This window comes from Danio rerio, chromosome 7 (assembly GCF_049306965.1).
Source record: "Danio rerio strain Tuebingen ecotype United States chromosome 7, GRCz12tu, whole genome shotgun sequence".
Taxonomy (NCBI): Eukaryota; Metazoa; Chordata; class Actinopteri; order Cypriniformes; family Danionidae; genus Danio; species Danio rerio.
Window position 1 is genome coordinate 21,015,348 of NC_133182.1, and position 14,627 is coordinate 21,029,974.

Genomic DNA, 14,627 nt, shown 5'->3' on the forward strand with positions numbered 1-14,627 from the left:
AACTCTGGTGCTAGAGTGCACCAATGAATCATTCAGAATATAACCATGTGTCGTAGGAAAGAAAACCCAGTTACATTTTTTGAATATACACTACCTTTCCAAGCTTTGTGGGTCAATATGATTGTTTAAAAATACATAATACAGTAAGAACCGGGGTATTATTTCAATTGAAAATGTCTTTTACATTTTAGCATATTTTAAAATGAGGTTATTGCATTTGATGCTGAATTTTCAGCACAATGATTCAGTTTTTCAGTGTCACTGTGCTTCAGAAATCATTCTAAAAAAATCATCTGATGCTTAACAAACTACTCGTTACTAAACAAAGTGCATACACACCCTAGCAAAACCTGGTTGTTAATTTGCATTTTAAGTGCATAATCCTGATCTGTACACAGAGTTAAGTCATTTATAGGAGTGACCATCACATACAACAACCAAAAAACTCCCAAAAATGTTGATTATACATGGTGTCTAGAGAAGGGAACTAAACACTGTTTGTTAGTGATGCATTTTTATGTGTCTCCCTTCTGTACATGCTTAATAATAAAAACCAGCTGCTCAGTGCAAGAATTAACAGGGAAAGTGGTGTGAGCTTTGACTTGTTTGTGTTGCCAGATTAGCAAACAAGTCCCATAATGAGCCGAAATGAACCAAAATGTTTTATATTAAGAATAAAATCGGGATATTGCTGTCAGCATCTTCCCACTATAATCCATAAACTTCATTCATTTATGAGCCATGCTCAAACAACAAGCCCAAAGACGCTTATAATAAGTGGACATGGCAGCACTTCAAGAGCTTGTTCTGTGAGGCTGATTTCCAAGCATAAACAAAACACGACACCTCTGTCATCTGTGCTTTAGTTCAAATAGCAGAACGTGTCTTGGGTTTGGTGCTGTAATATTAAATCGTCCCAAAATAGCAAATACCAGCTGATAGCGAACACCAAATATGTGAGCATCCTGAAAGTTATTTTAAATGTAATATTGTCAATCATTGCAAGGTTGCATTTACTTGCGTATTTATCAGTTTGTCTGGATTTACAGTTTATGCTTATGTGTTTGAGTAACTCATCCGCAAACTACTAATGACTTTTTTACTCTGTTGCCTGGCATTCAGTCTCTCTATAGCAGGTTAAGCAAAAGTGTACTATTTAATTTAGAAGTTATTTAACAAAGTGAATATCAGATAAAAATCAGAAATATCTGATCATCATCAAAGTTATTTAATTTGATGGTCTTATTTAAAATGGCCATTTTTGTTTCTTGGGCAGAAAAGTGCAGCTCCTTTCTCTTTAAAAGGGTAAACACAATATTCTCCAAACTGTTTGAATCAATGAAATCTAACAACGACCATATTATAAATTTTGATTCTATCCATTCAAATCATTTCAAAGCTACAGTTTTTCAGGTTGATCAAGCTAATACACACATGCACTCGAAGGGAATTAATTCACCACACCAAAATCATTTAAGGCTGTTCCTGGGGTACAATACAATAGAAAATGAAGACAACCAATAATTTTGTCAAACATGTAATATCAGTGTACAATATGGTAATTAAATACTGTATATAAAATTAGAAATCTCAACTTTGCTCTGTCAAAACATTGTACTTATCAAACAATAGATTCATAAGACCAAAAACTGGCCATTAGATATAGACAAGGTGAATTCTATAACACATTTAACAACTAGAGGGAGAGGAGATCCAGTGGCAGTTCTCAGATGGACCGGCTGATGTAAAGCTGCTCTGGGTGGGGTAGGAGAGCACGGAGCTCCCACTAACTGCCTGGAGCCCAGATGTCCGAATGTACTGACACAATTTTTTAAAGACTCCCTGTCTTTGTAAATAAACTGCCAATTTGAGTTTAAAACAAGTACATTCTCAGCTGAAAAACTCTTAAAACTTCATTTTGTGACACAACAGAGGAATTCTGTGCATTTTGTCTTCCCCCATTAACTTTCACTGGCTGGGTTGCAGTGCATACTACAGATACCTGTCTGTCACAATTTTGCGAGGTGAGTGGTATGTCTGAATGCATAGTATTAAAAAAAAATTAGCGAGAAGTGCCTGAATGACCTACTACTTCCATCGAGATCCTGAAGTGCGCCTCTAATGGACACTACACTATCCCATGATGCCATACGAGAGAATTCTTGAATGGGAATGAAGCGACGCAACTGACGCTTGGTAGGTCATGTGATAATGACTAATGGTGGATGTAGTACTTCATATTTATACTATATAATGGGCGATGGGTTGTGGTGTGGGGGTGATGGTTCATAGGTCACTCTGCAACCATTAACTGTTTTCTTAGAAGATGACAAAACATTGCTGTAACTTTGATACAAGTTTATTTATGGAAAAATTACAAAGCACTGCAGTGTTTGGGTTTTCAGTGTTTGTCTGAGATAATTAGTCATCCGAAATGTGTGTATTCCATACAAGCTGAAGCTGATCGGTCAGCTCTTGTCATCTGACTCGCAGTGCTCTCATAGCATTCATTCAACTGGGTGCGTCTGGAAGGTGCAAGTCACGCACCTCCATTAAAAATGAAGAACTCTAGAAAAGACATGAATGACCCCTAGAAAGCCGTTGTCATTTGTGTTCTCCAGCAGTTGATCTTTCTGCACAGACATGGTGGATTCACCTGATTTGTTGACAAATGGGTTGCAGGTCCATTCCTTGGCAGTTTGCAGGGTCTTCCACTGGGCGTTTTCCCCTTAGCATAGAAAATTTCCAAAGGCGTCAGTTTCTTACTCATTTTGCAGCTTGTGGGTTAAATATGGCCGCTCAAGTGACCGAGATGTAAGCGAGAGAATACGGCTATTTTTAATATGAAAAGATTTTTCTGAATAAAAGATCCTTCAAAGTCAGATAATAAATAAAATGGAAATAATTAATGATTTCTTGTACAGCCCGGTACCAATTGATCCACAGACCGGTACCAGTCCGCAGCCCGGAGGTTGAGGACCACTGATCTAGACCATACTTTTCTAATGATTATGTAGTAAATCAAAATGTAGTACATGCTTAAGGAAAATGTTATCAATTCCCAGAATCTCACAACATGTTACTGTAATTTTTCAAAGTAAGTAACATTAGTATCACTTTACAGGATTTAACTGTTAAACTTTACATATTCAGAATTTTATTGTGCAATTAAGGCAGGCATCAGGATTACAACAAATATCAGTAAAAATAGCTATATCTTTTGCACGTTAATTATAGGGATTTAAACACTATTAATATTTTATTCAACATAAAAAATTGATACACACAAACCTTTATGCTAGTACAGGCACTTTTTTAATATTAAGAAATTTTTACAGAAGTATTGTTATTATGAAGTACTTCACAGTAATGTACCGTTAATTTATATACACTACTTACCTTGAAAATAATGCAATTATTAGCCAGTAATTTGCTGTAATTTTTGGATGCAGCCATAATACATTTGCTTTACATTTTACATTTGCATATTTTTGTATTACATTCCAAAGAGCTATGGTTACAGCACCACCATAGAAAATAAAACTGTATCAGTGCTGACTTGCCCACAATGGAACGGCTCAGCAAAAGGAAAGTGGGAAAAATGGCTTCAGTTTAAAATTAAAATAAATTGCAGTTTAGAACATTTGTACTAGATATGTGGAAATATGCCCAAGTTCTCTCCAAAACATGACATAGAAACATACTTTTAGAAAAAAACAAATCACGCACAAGTCATTGAATTTGTTTGGCTAAAAGTTTTGCGAGCCCTTTATGCCTCTAAAGCAAGAGAATGAAAGCGAGAGAGTGACGGAAAGGCTGGGAAAGGAATAATAGATGAAGACAGAAGAGAGTGAGTTGATGGCTTTATAGATGTGTGGGCTTTTCTTCCACTGGGGTCAGTTGTCAGTCAGATCATATTCATGCATTTTGAAACCGGATAATGACGCGAACAGCATTTCAACTGCAGGAAGTGCTAAAAATCAGTCAGTTTTCAGGAGCCTGAGGTGATATTTTGAAATTGTCTTTATGATGTGTGTGTGTGTGTGTGTGTGTGTGTGTGTGTGTGTGTGTGTAAAGGTGTGGAGAGTGTGTTGTGTCTAATATTAGCAGTTGCAGGTTTTGCAGAGGCTGTGTCTGTGAGATAAGGATCAAACTCTTTCCACTGGCTGCTTAATGGGCAAACAAGTGTGAGTTTGCCAGTATGTGAACGTCAGGGCTCTTCTGTATCCTGTTAAGCCTTAACGTAGGTGTCATTGACACACACACACACACACACACATGCTGCAGGCTTTATCATTGCTCCAACAGGCCCGACAAATCGATCGACAGCCTCTGCCAGTCCATGAGTCCTAGAATGCAAGGTCAAACACACACACACACACACACTCAGCAAGATAGAGAGCGTCCACATGGAGGAAAGTGATTTTAAGGGTCATTGAACATTTAATTTAGTGTTTCTGTGTGTGCTAACGTGTTAAAAATAGTTGTGTGTGCATCTGTCGTGAGCGCTTGATGTTGTATTTTACAGCAGAGCGCACACTTGATGGCTTCTGACATCTTCATGCCCATATGTGTGTGTAAGGCTACGTGTGCATTAGAGATTTGGACCTTAGGGAGAGCGGTATTAATTAACCTACCTTAACATGCGCTAATTTATTCAGCCTAGCTTAAATGAGCTGGAACAGGAATGATTCATGAAATAACGCGCGAGTGTGTGTGTGTTTATGTGGAAGAGAGCATTGACAGGTCATTATGGCTGCTCTGATCTTGTCGTCTAATTATCACATGGGTCATGAAGACGCCCTTAGGTCACGAATAACTGTGTTTATACACTCACACATGCATACACTTAAATGGATGGCTCACCTCCAAATGAAAAGGATCATCATTTAGATAAATGACTGTCATCTTTTGTTCACTCCTTGCACTGTCTGCTGTTATTGTTATCATATATTACCTGCAGGCTAACTATATACTGCCAACCCTTTACATGACTCCATCACTTTTCTGATTTTGACTGAAATGTAATGATGTGCATCTTTTGTGAAGCTGATTTGGAATGATATTTATTGTGAAAAGCACAAGAAAACTTTTGAATCTAATCAAATGATTGTTACATACTATAATAAATACTTTATGAATGCTGATTATAATAGTATTTATTATTATTTTACCTATTTTTTACTTGAATACAAGCTTAATATTAACTTTAAAGTTTTAGAGATCATATTACGTACCTGCTATCTTTATTGTTTTGTTTTTAATGTATTTATGTATTCATTTTTTGCATTATTAATTTCTTATCAAGAGTTTCATTTTAATATTATACTAATTTTATGCTCAGACTGTTTTTTGTATCACCCACTTCAAATGTTATCACTTGATTGAATGGCCGTTATCAGTGGTTATCAGTTGATCAGCTACTGGTAGGCTCAGAAGGTCGTTATCATCCTTCTACATGGTTAATCTGCTCTGCTAATAGAGAAGATTCCAGATTTAGATCTGTTTTTACATTACTGTAATGGTTGGGTTTAGGGTTGGGGTAGGGTTAGATGTTAATAGAATACGATTTTTATTTTTAGGGGTTTTTCACCTTTAATACCTTTAATTTCACCTTTAATACCTTTCACCTTTTAGGGGTTTTTCACCTTTAGAGATAGGACAGTTGAGGTTACAGACAGGAAAGTATTGGGAGCAGAGGGAGGGGAAGGGTCAGCAAAAGACCTCAAGCCGGGAATCGAACTCGGGTCGCCGTGAGCACTATGGTGCTATATGTCGGCGCTTAAGCACTAGGCTTTTTTCCCTAAATAATTTTTAACATTCATTAAACTATTTTTTCTTATTCTTATTATACAAAGTAATGTAAATGGAATATTATGAAATAATAATAATTAAATTAATAATAATTAGTATTATATATTAATACAGTGTTTCTGCAGGTTTTACAGAGTTAAATTTAAGATTTTTAAAGACATTTCTAAGACCATTTTGAATGAAATTTTTGACACATAAAGGGTTAAGGCTTAGTAATTTTTTAAATGACTCTGATGGAAAAGATTTTTATTTGTCCTATCAAAAAATGTATTATAATTGAATTAATTTAATAATACAAAAATACATTAATAATAAAAATACAAATATTTTAGATTTTGTTTCTTAGCTGAATATTTTAAATATTGTGTATAACAAGCCAGCTCTACTTGAATCCATACACTTTTTTCCAGCATAATTGTTTTTTTGTAATAATTTAAAAAATGAACAAATATTTTGAAAGTTCTAAAAACTATAATAAACTAAATCTATGCAAAACAATCTGTCCAAGTCTGTGTTCTCAGCAGTAAATACATGGATAACTTTTAAACTAATATTACTGTAAGGAAAATAATTAAACCATTGTGATAAATAGAGTTAAAATTACCTTTTTAAATTAAATGTTAAAAGTTTTATTGAGATGGATTGTTGGTGATTGTATGGGTGTTGGCCTGATTTGGAAGCAATACATGAACCAAGGAAAATTAAGACCCGTTTAAAAAAGATTTAAGACCAACAACACAATATTTCAGTAAATTTAAAACTTTTTCGAGCCTAAATTTTGGATTTTGAGATTTTATACATTTTAAGACTTTTTAAGACCCTGCAGAAACCCTGTAATAGTAATAATTATATTATTAATTATTAGAATAAAATAGAGCCTAAGCTTAATTTTAAGATCTTTTTAATCCTTTAGTTTGGCCATTTAATCAGTATCTGGCAAAGTTGTGAAAAATTATGGGAAATTGGGAATTAGTTTTGAAAATATACTAAAGGACTGCCGTCTAAAATTTAATTTAATTTAATTTAATTTAATTTAATTTAATTTAATTTAATTTAATTTAATTTAATTTAATTTAATTTAATTTAATTTAATTTAATTTAATTTAATTTAATTTCTCCTGGCAAACTAATTACTAGTAACAGTGTAGTTTATAGGTTATCAGTTTTGACATTCTTTAGTCATTATATTGTGTTGTTTGTTGTGTTCTGTTAAGGAAAGCAAATTGTTTAGTTTTGTCATGAATTGAGGGAAAACGAATGATGGAACAATTTCCATGTTTGGCTCAGCATTTCCCTCTGCTTTGCAGTCATTCTGTATCTATCTCACTGCAGAGTTGCTGGTAAACACACACTTACACACACACACATACACACACACACACACACACATGTTGCTGTCAGTCAGCATGAGGGATTTGGGGTACCTGACTGTGGAGCAGCTCTGGGCTTCTTATCGTGTGGCATTGCTGCGGCAGTGGACACAGACAGATGGCTAACTGTCACTCAAACTGAGAGAAGACTGAACTGGAGAGGAAAAGCGGATGAGAGCGCGACTGAGAGAACAAGATGGACAGACGGGTCTTACCAAGGTTTACCGTGTTTCTCCAAAAGAACGGCAGCTCAGACATTCACGCAGATGTCCAAAATCTTATTTTACGTCCTTGTATATTAGCATCCTCGTGTCATGAGTGGTTCACGCTGCCATATTGTTTGGATCCACATTAATTGCATCTTTTATGGTGACTGTTTTAAGATTGGAGCGAACAGGAAAACAACAAGGACAGAAATAGAAGGAGGAGAAGAGAAGAAAACAGAAAGTGAAGAGGCGGTCGAAGAGCAAAGGGAGCCGGGGATTGAGAGAGATCTATATTTGATGAATATTTGAACGTTTTAAAGCCCCCAGACCGAAGTTTTCCCTTCTTACTGAGACAAAAGCTAACCACAAACACCAGGGAGAGGAGAAAGGTAAATGAGAGGGAGAGAGATTTTTTTTTTGTTTCTCTCTTAAAATCCCAGCAGCCTGTATGTTCTGCCAGCGGTTTTTGGCTGAGTTGTTTTTATCTATGCACATCTGGCCCAGGTGATCCAATCGGATCTGGAGAAATTCATTTCGCAGCTTTAGCCAATCAGAGGATTTTGGTGCAGACCGATGAGCATGAGCATTTCCCAGAGTGATGACAGTGATCAGAATAACAATGGCAGTGAGGATTTGAGGAATATTATGTAAGGAAACACACAGATGAACATGTGAGGCGTGTTGATCGACTATGACAAAATGACTGATCGCATCATGTTTGAAGAGAAGTCTTGTGGCACACATACACTGACAAAGAACAGAAATTCTTGAAAATGTGTTTGTAGGTCATGTTTTTTCCTTCATTGTGACAATGAAAAACAACAACAACCCATAATCACCTACATAAAAGTACAGTAAATGTGACAATTTTAATGGTAAAAATGCAAAATATTACATTACATTACTTTAAAATCTGTTACCTGCTCAACAGTATGCTTCCTAAGTACATACAGTAAACAATGGTAAATTAACTTCCCCCAAATTTCCTGCATGACACTTTTTGTTGTTGTTGACATTACTATGCTTTCTTTTACTTATTTGCTCTTCAGGGCTGTATAAGAGTTTTATGTTGCATCTAATGTTGTTAAATAATATTTAATATGCATAATTTAATGTGATGCATTGCTTAGTGTCATATGTGTTACCATGATAATGTTTAGTAGTTGTGTGAATGGCTTATTACCAGAGCTAGACAGAATCTGCAGACTTTTTTGCTATTTCTACAAAGAATTTTGTAAAAATTCTGTTGATCTACGCATAATGTTTTTATGAGTATATCAAAATGAAAAACTTAATTCATGAAATAAAATATATTACATTTATACATAACAGCATAAAAAAATATTGATTTAGGGTTTTAAGAGTCTTTATGTGTATATGTTGTCTCAATGAAGGCCTTGGTTAAACTCAGTTCTAGCACATTGTGTGACAGAAGGAAGAAGGTTTGGGAAAGGAAAGTTAAAGAGTCTTGTTTGTGGAGTGTGAGTAAGTGAATGTGACACGTCGCCTCGCCAATTTAGGTCAAGAATCAGAACAGTGCTGTGAATATTTCTGTGTGAACACTTTCGGGCTGTACTTGTCTAGGGCATAATTTTGAAAAGGTCTTAACAAATATAGTACAACATGACCAAAACAACAACGTGAGGACATTGGAAATTAAAGTGATAAAGACATCATTTACTCATCCTCCAATTATTCCAAATCAATTGAGTTTATCTTCTGTTGAGGAAAAAAGAAGATTAGGAAGATTTTGATTAAGGTCAAGTAAACGTGTAAATGTAGTTGTACAGACATTTTTACTGATTTTTGCCAAACCAAAAAAAAAAAAAAGTAATTGCGACTTTTTTCAAGTTGGATTTTTTACAGTGTGGAATATTGGGCCAAATCAAAGGTTACATTGAGCCAACTTAGGCCCACAAGCCCTACTTTGGGCATCTCTGCTTTAGAGATTTTTTCATAGATTCATTGTTAGTTTCAAAATGAAATCAGCAGATTTGGTTAGCATTTGATGTACACTGTAAAAATGTTTCATTAAATCAACTGAACTTTTCTAGTCATTGCAAGTTACATCAGTCAAACTGACTAAAAATATTAAGATAAACATTGTATAACTAAAATAAATTAGTTGAAACCTAATTAAATTAATACAAGTAAAGTTGCATAAAAACATTAGCTTCCATTGTCATATTCTTTTTACAGTGTGTTAGTTATTAAATGTTGAATTCAATATTAATAAATACCTTATAAATGTTTTCCGTCGATAATTCATCTTAATTTCAGCATTTGTTAATGCATAATAGTAATTTTTGACCATATAAAAAAACTCAACCAAAAATTAACAAAGATTATTCATTCATTCATTTTCCTTTAGCTTAGTCCCTTTATTTATCAGGGGTTGAACAGCGGAATGAACCACCAATTTATCCAGCATATGTTTTACACAACGAATGCCCTTTCAGCCAACACTGGGAAACACCCATACACTCTTGCACTCACACACACATTCAGTCAATTTAGCCAATATGGCCAATTTAGCTTACCCAATTCAACTATACCACATGTCTTTGGACTATGGGGGAAACCGGAGCACCCGGAGGAAACCCATGCGAACACTGGGAGAACATGCAAACTCCACACAGAAATGCCAACTGACCCAGCCGGAACTCGAACCTCTGAGCCACCGTGCTGCCCACCTTGTTAACTTATTACATAAAAAACATTTGTTGTCATGACTTTTTGTCATATTTTTTACAGTGTGTTTGTAATTAAATGTTGAATCTAATATTAATAAATACCTTATAAATGTTTTCCATTGGTTATTCATCTTAATGTCAGCATTTGGTTAATGCGTTATGGTAATTTTATGACAAAAAAATGACGAAAAAATTATTTATGACGAAAAAATCAACACAAAAGTAACAGATTAATGCTATTGCATTTCACACAGTTGTATTTAGCGATTGTTTAGTGATGGTTATTGCATCATTTAATGTTAGGAATGGTACTTTTACCATTTTTTGAGTATGTTCTGCAAATCAAAGTACCAAAACTTGAACTTGGCAGAATTATACAGTATATAAAATAATAATAATAATAATAATATTAATAATAATAATAATAATTTTTGTTTAAACAAATGACGTATTCTTTAAAAGGCTCACTGATTTGTTTGTTCAAGTGTGCTACCATTACCACATTTTTTGTGAAGGTTAGGTTTAGGGTTGCAGTTTAGCAAGAGAGTTTTTCTGTAATTTAGTGAAAACAAAGTATGTGTGTGTGTGTTTACATGTGTGTGGACGGATGGATCGGACAGATACTCCCAAAGGTCAGACGAAAAAAAGCCCACACTAATTGGATTCCTACTAGTTAACATTGTGTGATTCATTTAACCTCACGAGCAAGCACACACACACACGCACACACACAGGCTCCACTTTTTTCTCTCTCTCTTTCTCTATGCAGTAGCAGACAAAGCCAGCATTGTGCCTCATTCTGCTGAGGAACCACTTGTGGAGGGATGTGTTTCCCGGGAACAGGGGGGCTGCTTATCCAGCGCTCACCACGCCATTGACCCTTGACATCGGCTCACAGGGCCCAATGCAGAAACACGACGACATGGCCGCAATTTAGTGTGCGAGATCACGCAAACATGACCCGTTAATAGCAATAATGAACAGAAAGCACACACACACATGCACACAGCTGCCACAACGCCTTGTGTGTGTGCGTGTGTGTGAATGAACAGTGGAAGACGAATGATTCCTCTGATATTAATTCACACATGCCAAGCACACAATAGCCGTCCACACACAGCCGAAATCACACAAAAGCTCATGTTGTAAATCTCCCCAGATCATCTTCATAGATCATCTATTCATCAGCCACACACTCGCATGACAAACACACTTTTTGGGTAAACAGACTTTAGGCGCGGAGGATGTTTACTGTGTGTGGAGGGAGATTAAAGAGTCGGGGTGGGATTGGGGTTGACCAGCTGTCCGCGAGAGAGACTGATAGAGAGAGAACGAGCCGAATGGATGCAGTGTGCGCTACTGAAGAAGTGAGAAAAAATGTGAAGAATTTTGGTTAAGATTCTTATATTTGGATTTTTGTTTTGTTTGAAGACTCGCTGTGAAATTGTTTCTTAATATAGGAATAATTCATCTGTTATTCTAAGAAATACAATATTTAAAAGGGTCTTAAAGGGAATAGTTCACACAAAAATGGAAATTTCCTCACCATTTACTTACACTTGAGTCATTTTGTTGGACACAAATCAAGATCATCTTAAAAGTGTTGGAAAAAACAACCATTGACATTCATTGTAGGAACACAACAATACAATGGAAGTCAATGGCAACATTCTTCACTGTATCTTCTTTTGTGTTCAACAGAAGAAAGAAACTTAAACAGGTTTGGAACGATGAGTAGGGGATGAGTAAACTATGACAGGATTTTTATTTGTGGATGAACTATCAGTTTAATAATCTGTTATCATAATGTGTGCTTAAAATGACTGGCCTTAACTGATCATACCAAGTGCTGTTACTTTTTTTTATTTATACATTTCTGCTCAAATTTTATTTTTGATACACAAGAATTGCTTTATTTTTGCAAATGTGTCAGTAAAGGCATTGAGTAAATTAATTGCTGAGTACGGGATGAGTAAACGATGACGGGATTGGCATTTTGGTGAACTATCACTTTAATAATCTATTATCATAGACCCCGTTAACACTGTCAGATCTTGATGCCCAAATCCGATTTGCTGTCTATATCTGATTTTTTTGCCTGTGCGTTTACACATTTTAATTGTGACCCAAATCTGATTCATGTTTTTTCACTTGCCATACAATTTACGACGTTGCTCATGCGTAAAGGCGGGTTCTAGCATCTACGCCACTCTTGCCACGATGGAAGAAATTGTCTTGAGTTTAGCTCTGCAAAATTCGCCCAACTTTAAAATGATTTTGCGGCGGAGGCAAAGGGCCGTCATCGCAGCTTGTGCCTATGGTTTATATATGGTGTCCTCCACCATTCAGAGGAAATTATGGGTACGAGAGAGATCTCAGGTCTGGTGGGAGCAAATTGTACAAGTTTAATAATGTACACAACGGAATTCCTCAATGAATCTGATCTGCCTGTTGACATGATAGTCACATTGTCACATATCCGATATATATCTTTTTATTTCCACACATAAAGGAGGCCTGAAACTGATCTCTGAATATCTGAATGCATGCGTTTTTTCGTGTTTACACGGTCATAGAACAGATCTGATCTCTGTCACATATGAGCAAAAAAAATCGGAATTGGGTCACATTTAACTGGCAGTGTAAACAGGACCATGGTGTGTGTTTAAAATGATTGGCCTCAACTGATCATACCAAGCCACTTTATTTTTTGGTAACACTTTAATTTGATTGTCCATTTGAATATTAGTAGACTTTCTGCTTTATATCTGTTGATACTGCTCCTTCAACAGACATTTAAATGGCTATTAAAAACTTTGCAAGTACATATCAACTTACACTAACCCTAATACCCCAACCGTAACCGCAACCTAACAGGCTACTTTCTGTATAATATAATGAGAATTAGTTGTCATGTAGATTCAATGCAACTTAAATTTAACAAACAGACCATCAAAATAAAAAGTGACCTATTTTTTCATATATTTCTGCTCAAATAAAATTTTTGAAATGCAATGATTTATTTATTTATTTGCTTTATTTTTGCAAAAATTGTCAGTAAAGACATTGAATCAAATTAATTGTTGAGTAGGGGATGAGTAAATGATTACAGAATTTCATATTTTTAATTTTTTAACCTTTTTAATTGGTATTTCTTGAGCAACAAATTAGCATATTAAAATGATGTTCTGAAAGATCATGAAGCTGTTGTTATTTAACTTTGTCTTCAAAAAAAAAAAATTGTATTACGTTTTTTTTAATCAAAATACTTTTAAAGGTTTTCATTTTCTTATAGCTGTAACATCCATGCTGTTTTAAACTGCAGTTTGTCACATTATAGTATGAGATATCAAAGTATATATAATGAATAATACACTTTCAGTATTCACAGAAAATCGTTTTGTCTGATTCAATAAAAGGAGTAAAATTCCGATTTGGACTTTACTGATTATGCTGTATTTTTTGTTATTATGTGCAACAGGACAACATAATACAAAGACTGCCTGTTTAGTGTTTAAATATTAATTTATGGATGAATAAGTGTTCTAATTCTGGAGCTTATTTTCTTAATTTCCAGCCCTAACTCATGCTCAGTCTCTTTAGTGGACGCATTAATCTCACTGCTCATTTGGCTCTCGTTTGTTGTTCCATCTCCTTCCAGATCTTCATCCACTCATCTGTCCTTCAGATGAATCTTTTAATCTTTCGGTTTATTTATTTTCTTTTAAGCTAGTGTATCTTACAACGCAAAGTAGTTTGTTCCCCTTATCTGACCTCTTCTGTCGTTTTTCTTTCTTCCTACCTCGTTTTGGCCTCTGTTTCTATTTTTTGGCAAATTTCTCGTTCTGCTGCTCTTGATGCCAAAGCCATAATTCACCGAGCGCACCGGCTCCAGTGCCAAGATTTTAATAATCGTTAAAAATGCAAAGCCATACTGGCATTTTGGAGTGTGTGTGTGTGTGTGTTTACCAGTCGCCTCTACAGTCCATATGAGCACTTCAGAAAGCCTAAATCCTCAGCCATAGCAGGATTAGAGTTGCCTAACTGTGTTACACACTGTTTAGTCTGAGAAAGAGTGATGCAAACAACTACAAAAACTACACTGCAGTCGCAATAAGGTCACTTCATTTATGAATAGTCTTAATATTTTTCATCTTATTGATGCAACTTAGACAGAAATGTCCCCTGGACTACATTGTCTTGCAGTTTTTGTTCTCACATATACACTAGAGGGCGCCATGTACATTTTTGACAGTCTCAAATATGTTACTGGTGCATGTTTTGTCATACATGACATTTCTCGTAAATCCACCAGAGCCCACTTTATACATATCTGTGTATATTAACGTCTTTTTCATTTGGATCTGTGATAGAGACCGATTGGCTTCTCATTGAGCAATAGCTTGATTTCGACTTACCCCACCCACCACTTTCCCTAAATTCAACCTATAATGTTTTCCTTCTAGCGCAAACTCACAGTTTTTTTTTTTTTTTGGTTTCATATTTTCGGATTTCTGTAACCGTCCTTCGCTGGACTCGAATCC

The 14,627-nt window shown here is 35.3% G+C and overlaps 1 protein-coding gene across 4 annotated transcripts in view; it reads left to right on the forward strand.

Moving 5' to 3' along the window:
• The window catches only part of efnb3b (ephrin-B3b), an 888,832-nt gene that overhangs the window by 76,278 nt on the left and 797,927 nt on the right, over positions 1–14,627 (forward strand).